This window comes from Miscanthus floridulus, chromosome 5, assembly GCF_019320115.1.
Source record: "Miscanthus floridulus cultivar M001 chromosome 5, ASM1932011v1, whole genome shotgun sequence".
Lineage (NCBI taxonomy): Eukaryota > Viridiplantae > Streptophyta > Magnoliopsida > Poales > Poaceae > Miscanthus > Miscanthus floridulus.
Genome location: NC_089584.1, coordinates 54,307,305 through 54,315,357, shown reverse-complemented (window position 1 = coordinate 54,315,357; position 8,053 = coordinate 54,307,305).

Genomic DNA, 8,053 nt, shown 5'->3' with positions numbered 1-8,053 from the left:
GTTGCCTAAGAAATGTTTAAAGAAGCTCAATAGCGAGGCAACAAGGTTAAAGGATTTGTGGCTTGAACAGCGGATACCCATGTATCAAGAAAAGAACAGATACACTGACATTCTTTGTGGGAAACAGCGGGGACATCCTGCACTTTATACAGGTGGTATACCGGTATTCGTGGGTAGACCACTGAACGTTTCTGCGAGACCAAAAGAAATATACATGTACTGTGAGGACCAGAATGAAAAACGTTGCCAAAGCTAGAAATTTCCGGGACTAGGACCTTTCCCGTGCATGCGATCCGCGGTGCACCCGGCCTGGGGTCCCATGTTCAGAGTGATCCCAGCGTTTGCTCACCATAGACCACGCGTACAGCTCCTAGTCAGCACAGGGAAGTGGGCGGGGGTTCCTTCCCGCCAACGAGGCGGGGTTGATTTGAGGCCTCCCGCCGCGCACGGGATTTTTTTGGGTAGAAGAAAACGAAACGATGGTTCGGGCCTGGATCAAATGTCGGTGGGTCCAACCGCATTTCGTTGCTTGGCTAACAACGCAGCCTCAAATGTGGGCATGTGGCCCACCAAGACACTGCCAACGAAGAAACTATTTTCTATCTTTATATTAATTAGGTAGCGTGCGTCGATACGGAATAGCTAACATTTTATACTAAAAACAAACAGATCGCACAATAAGATAACAATACTGTAAAAATTAAATATCAACGTTAAAGTGATATTTAATAAAAAAAAACAAAGTCCATAAAATTAACACAGTCACAGAGAGCGTGATGTCACAACTCTACTGTATAGATCGTTCTGTGATGCGGCTAAGATAATATTTTATATCGACAGAAAAAAAATCCCTGATATCAATTTCTTTCGTGCACCATAAATCCATGAATAAATTCCGCCACATCTCCATACCATCATGTATACATGTTTGAGTATACATGTAAATATAGGCCATATTCGCTGGTCTGAAACTTGGCTGAAACTGGCTGAAAAATATTGTTCTGGCTGAATTGTTGTGAGAGAAAAACACTGTTCTGGCTGAAAAAAGAAGCCGAACAAGCCGAATATGGGGTAAGCCGAACAGGGCCATAATGCCTGTCACATGGTTAATAATGTGTCTTAAAAACCCCACACAAAACCTTAAACAATGTTATACTCACCGTATAAATATACGTGGCTATAGGACTATTTTCACGCAAACACATAATGTAGAATAAGGTATCTACTTGGGTGTCTGTGGCAAGATTCACCATCAGCAATATGTAGAAATAGTAATATCATAGGTATTATTATTGCAAGCGACGGTGATTCTAACTTAGTTAACCATCTATATTATCTGCAATGTTTTTTTCGCGGATGAATTTCCATTTGAAGATATCCTCGTTCCATCAAGAAATATGTACATTCACTGTGTCCATGTACTGCAAGTTAAATCCAAGAATTTGCCTAGCATACATCAGCACTTATGTGTATTTACATCACTTTTCAACAGGTCTAGAGTCAATCACATATGTTCTTGTGAATTTAGAAACTTCTATTATTATCTTTCTAATATTATGACAATGCGAGAGATAGCCCCATACATGATTTTATTTCAACATACCAATGCAGGGTAGCAAGCAAAAACATTTACAATGAGTACATGGCACAATATGCAAGTCCATTACATAGAATCCATTACCAAATTAGACATTAAAAAATCAATCCTCAACTAACATATATTGAGCCGGGCTCATTGGATGATCTCCTTATGCCAACCGTGGTAAAGGGTGAAGGCGGTGCAGTGGTGCACTACTATTTCTCTCTTTCAAAATTATCTTTCTATCAAAATCTAAGTAGTTTCATAGTATCATTTTAATTTGACAGGTAAGGTCATTGTCCCATGTTTCATTAATGGAGTTTGCTGGTACCTTAGGAGCACATCAGCTAGTCTTCATATATATGAATTAAACAAGAATAAATTTAACCTCAAATTTCTCAGCAGCCGGGTACCTTAGCAGCACAGTTAGTCTTCATATACATGAATTAAACAAAAATAAATTTAACCTAAATATCACATAAGCACTGATAGTTAATAAATCAATCTTGTAAGAACCAAATCTAGTTGGAATTTGAGTGACACAACCACATACCTCACTGTGGAATTTGTTAGCGGGCGTAAATTCAGAAATAACTTGCAATGCCTTGAATCAGATTAAAACATTTGATTTGTGATACAATTTGACAGTGGTCATGATCTGCCATTTTGACAAGCTTGCATAGGCTGCTGGTTGCAATCAGCGACCTTAGTTTCAGAAAGGGATAATAATAAAAATGGTTGCACAAATAAAAACAAGGACATAACAGTGAGAAATTAATAAACAAATAAAAGCTAATGAAAACCAAGTTAGATACATATTAGTGAATCTGATGGTTAGCACATTTGTATCACTCTCAGTATGTTAAGAAGCTTCAATTTGACAATGAGAAAATTAATATACACCATCTCCAACCGAACCAAATATATACAGCTCAATGCATCACAAAATTTCACCTCTACCGAAACAATGAATCATAAATAGTCAATCCATTCTCTAGTTAATTTTTTAAAGTTACTACCAAAATCAGAAGTACCTTGAGAGGTAGATTTCAGTTTCACTCACAGGAACTATTGTGAGCTCATAGATTGGTCCTAGCAAGGGCATCCTTGTTGCTTCATGATTGGAGATGTGAGCGACCTTGCTTGTAGGGTTGACCTCCTTTCAGGTTCATGCTGCGTCAGCCTCCTCGCCCAGGACCACCTTCGATCGCCCAGGACCACCTTCGGTGCGTCCTGCTCGAGGTTACAGTTGCAAACATTATATATTACCTTTTTATGGACACTAATAGCACCAGATGTCTGGACATTCTAGTAAAAAAATAAAACATGTACTTGTATAAAACCAAAACCACTATCTAAAACGACATTTTGAATTAGATCAAATTCAATACTTATCTTTGTGTATACGTACCTTTTCTACATATAGTTTTCATATTCATTATGCCAGGTACTAATAGAATAGCTAATATCTTGACATGAAGTTTTAAAGGATAATCACAATACAAGCAACTACAGATTCGCTAGTGTATTCCACGGCTGAACCATAGTGGTGGAGATGGTAGTTAATGAGAGGGGTGAACTGGCATAAACATGTGTTCTAAATAAGAGGGTTAATTTAGCATCTAGTTATGGACAGTCATTTTAACAACACAGCAGGTAGAATGTAGTTTACACTGCACTTGTCCACTGCCCGGGTTCTTGCTGCAGCGGCTGCCCTGCCTCCTCGTCCATGCGGAAGAATGGAAATGACAAGCCTGCTATGTGCCATATCAGCACATGTAAACAATTGGTTCGGTACAAATTAAAATTATATATGATCATACACGTACAAGATGTCATGAATATCTCCACAGGGCATGCTCCAAGCCAACGATAAAATCATCTAATGTTGCATAATCAGAAAGATACTGAGCATTCCTTGATTTCTTTCATTAATTTCCACATTATAGCAAAGCTGTCAAAACAAGCTGCACACTTAGTTCATGATGATAAGGTAAATATCACTACGATTTTGCACTTTTTCCCCTACTAATAATAGTAGGCGAACCACCTCATCAAGAAACATGCTCGAGTAAATCCTCTGAACTAAGCACGAGACTTAACTGGACATGGACATCGAATGGAGCCAATTCGTTCTAGAATAGGAACAACACAAGAAAATAGAGGAAATTAAACTGAATCACTGTACCTTGCCTTTGTCGACCTCAAGGTAGGCCCTCGTGGTGCTAGGCCGCTGCTTCCCATCAACCATCCTGGGTAGGATTAGGAGCCCGCCCGCCGCCGCGTGCTCTTCCTCACCGGCCGCTGCCTTGTCCTTCTCGATGTTGCCGATCCCTAGCGCTGATGAAAGGTCCTAATGGCTAGAGAGGGGGTTGAATAGTGAAAGCATCTAGGCCCCTAGTTGGGTTTTGGTGATTAATGACAATACAAGATTACTATAACTAACGTGTGTTTTGTAGAGGCAATTAAGTTAGATCATGGTAATGGAGATCAATTGGGCAATCAAGGTGGTCATGCCCTTAAGATGGAAATCGTTTCGGTTTTCAAAGGATGGACGACAAGGTTAAGGATGACTAGTTCTAAGTGTCGATTGGAGTTAGAGAGACACTTAGAGTAGTTTAGGACTTTGTTTTTCCTTTGGCCGTACTATTAAGGGGGGTATGGACGGGTAGCTTGACCTAGATAAGTCTAGTGAGTTAGGTGTGGTGCACACTTGTTAAAACTAGCACAAGGTAGCTCCACAACAGCCCTAAGATCCAATGGAGCAAACTTCATTCACGTATGATCGAAAGTTAGAAGTGAATGGAGGGTCAAATACTGACTGGACGCTGGCCGTAGGGTCCGGTCAGTTCATTTGACCGAGGAGATTGCGTCTGGTGTGACCGGACGCTGAGAGGTTAAGCGACCAGACACTGAATGTCTGTGTCTGGTCGACTCCAGTAAGGTTCTAGAAGAGTGAATCTACGATCGGACGCGTCCGGTCAATACTGATCGGACCCTGAGGATCTAGCGTCCGGTCGAGTACAGTAAGGTTCTAGTGAGGGTTAAATGTGACCGGACGCGTCCGGTCAGTGGTGATTGGACTCTGCCTGTGTCTGGTCAACACTTAAACACTGGTGTGCGGGTTGAACTAACCGGAGCATCCGGTCAATATGACCGGAGCGTCCGGTCACCCCATAGAGGCACATAACGGTTCGTTTTTCAGGCTACCTTATAAATAGAAGCTCCACTCATATGTGGAGTCACTTTTGCTCATTTCAATAGCTGAAAAACACGTTTGTGAGTGCCAAGAAGAGCAAGGTCCTAGTGAGGTGATTGAGATTTGAGAATCCAAGAGAGTAGCCTCATTAGTGAATCAAGAGTAGCAAAGTGTGCATCCATCGTTCTCATTAGGCTTCACGTGGTCAAGTGAGAGTTTATGCTTGTTACTCTTGGTGATTGCCATCACCTAGATGGCTTGGTGGTGATTGGGAGCTTGGTGATCACTCGGCGGAGCTTGTGGGTGACCCAACTCAAGTTGTGAGCGGTTGCGGGTCATTCACCGTGACGGAGTGTCGAAGAATCAACCCATAGAGAGCACTTGATCCTTGCGCGGATCAAGGGGGAGCTACATCCTTGCTCGGGTGCTTCAACGAGGACTAGTGGGGAGTGGTGACTCTTCGATACCTCGGCAAAACATTGCCGCGTTCCTCTCTCTCTATTTACTTTGAGCATTTACCTTGAGCAATTCAATACTTGTTTTTACATTCATAGAATTGCCATGCTAGAGTAAGTTTGGAACATAGATTGCAAGTCCTTTGTGCGTTAGATTATTAGAAACACCTTTCTAGGCATAAGGGGTTAATTGGGCTAACCGTAGGATTTAATTATTGCAAGAAAATTTAGAATTAGCCTAATTCACCCCCTCTCTTGGGCATCTTGATCCTTTCAATTAGTATCAGAGCCTCATGCTCATGTTTTTAAGCTTAATCGCTTAAAGCAAGATGTCTCATGGGGATGGACCTCCTCCTATCTTTGAGGGAGATGACTTTCCATATTGGAAAATCCGCATGGAGGCGTACTTAGAAGCTCTAGATGTTGGTATTCTTAGAGCCGCCTCACAAGGCTTCCCAAAACCTCGGAATGCTACACACTTACAAGGCGATGAGGTTAATTATAAAAAGTAGAATGCAAAGGCTCGAAACACTATCTTTAGAGGCCTTTGCAAAGATATGTTCAACCGCGTAAGGAACCACAAAGACGCCCATGCACTATGGTCGGACGTTTGTGCGCTCCATGAGGGAACCAAGAGTGAGCGTAAGGAACGCTGTCATCTTGTGATTAAAAAGCTAAATTCATTTGAGATGCTTCCCAAAGAATGTGCTAATGAGATGTATTCACGTTTGAATGTTCTTGTAGAGGAAGTCAATGGGCTTGGACTTACTCAAATGTCATCATCCGATGTTGTGAGAAAGATCTTGAGTGTCCTCCCCATTGACAAATATGGACATATTGTGACCATGCTACACCAAGGTGATCTTTACACCGCTACACTGACACAAATCTTGGGAAATGTCAATGCTCATGAGATGTATATGCACTATCACGCCACAAGATGGCTCATCCTCTACCAAGAAGAAAGAGAAAGACTTAGCATTCAAAGCTAGCCAAGATAAGGGCAAAGCAAGACTTGAGTATGAGAGCTCAAGTGATGAAGAAGATGAAGATGAAGATCTTGCTCTCATGGTGAAGAAAGCTGCCAAAATGCTAAAGAAGCTAAACAAGAGTGGCATCAAGTTCGACGGTAAGAAGAAGTTCTTCACAAGCTCTAGAAAAATACAATCTCCGAAATGGATTGCTTCAATTGTGGTAAACTTGGTCATCTAGCACATCAATGCACCAAGCCCAAGAAAAATAAGTTCAAGAATAAGAACAAGGGCAAGAAAGATGACTCAAGTAACAAAGATGAAGATGAGAAGAAGAAGAACAAGCCATACAAAAGAGAGATGGCAAAAAGAGGGACTTCCATAAGAAGAAGAAGAGTAGAAAGGCCTACATCGTTAGTGATTGGCTCATGGACATTGATTCATCTAGTGGATCATCTGATGATGATAGTGAAGATGAGAAGATGGCCGCCATTGCTATTGATCTTTCATCTTCACCGCCACCATCGTCATTATCCTCTACACACCTATGCCTTATGGCCAAGGGTGAATGCAAGGTAACTAATAATGATGATAGTAGTGATGATGAGCAAGCTAGTGATGATGATAGTGATAGCGATGATGATGATTCACCTTCATATGATGATCTTGTCAAAATACTAAGATAATACACTAAGATCATTAGAAAGAGTAGAGCTAAAAATGAAAAGCTTGATGCTAAAAATGATTCACTCTTAGCAAAATGCGATACATTAGAAAAGGCTAATGTTGAGCTTAAAGAGACAAATGATGCTATATCATCCAAACTCAAGGAGCTCAAATCTTCTAAGAAAGAGCTTAAAGATAAACATGATAAACTTGAGTGGGTGCACAATGAGCTCATCACTAGCCACAACAAGCTAAAAGATGAACATACAACTCTAAAGATCAATTATGATACTCTTGTTATTGCTTAAGAATTTTTGACCAAATGAGCCACATGATGCTACTAACCATGTTGTTAAGATTGATATAGCTACATCATGTGATGATTTGATTGATGAGAGCATTGAGCAAGGATCTAGTGGCAAAGGCAAGAAAGTGGTTGAGTGCAATGACTATGATGAATATGTCAAGCTCAAGAATACAAATGAAAAGCTCATGAAAGATCTTGAAGAGATGAAAAGCCACAACACCATTGTGCTAGAAACTCTTGATCATGATGAAGAGTTGATCCTTGAGAATGAGAAACTCAAAGAAGAGAACAAGAAGCTCAAGAAGAGAAGAACAATGATATTCTCAAGGAAGAGAACAAGAAGCTCAAGATGAAGAAAGAGCATCTTAAGATGGGATTGAGCAAGTTTACAAGAGGTAAGCATCTCCAAAGTGAGCTACTCATGAATACCGTCATGAAGATAGATAGAAGTGGCATTGGATATGTGGCAAGTGTAGAGAAGAAGAAGGCTCAAGTTCAACAATAACAATCAAAGCCGAAGCCAAAGCCAAAGAGATGTTTTGAGTGTGGACAAGAAGGCCACTTTGCTCATGAGTGCCAAACTCCACCTACCACAACCCTTGCCTAAGCATGCTAGACCCTTTGCCTTCAATGCTCACTACATGCTTAGAAAGGATTCTAGTGGAAAGATGAAAGTCATGTTCTTAGGACCCCCTAACAAGAATAGGCCTAAGAAGATTTGGGTGGCTAAGTCACTTGTTGAGAAGGTAAAGGGCCCTCAACAAGTTTGGGTTCCTAAAGCTTGAATCTCTTGTGTGTAGGTGAACTACAAGACCGGTGGAAGTCATTGAGTTATTGATAGTGGTTGCACTCAACATATGACCGGTGATCCTTGTA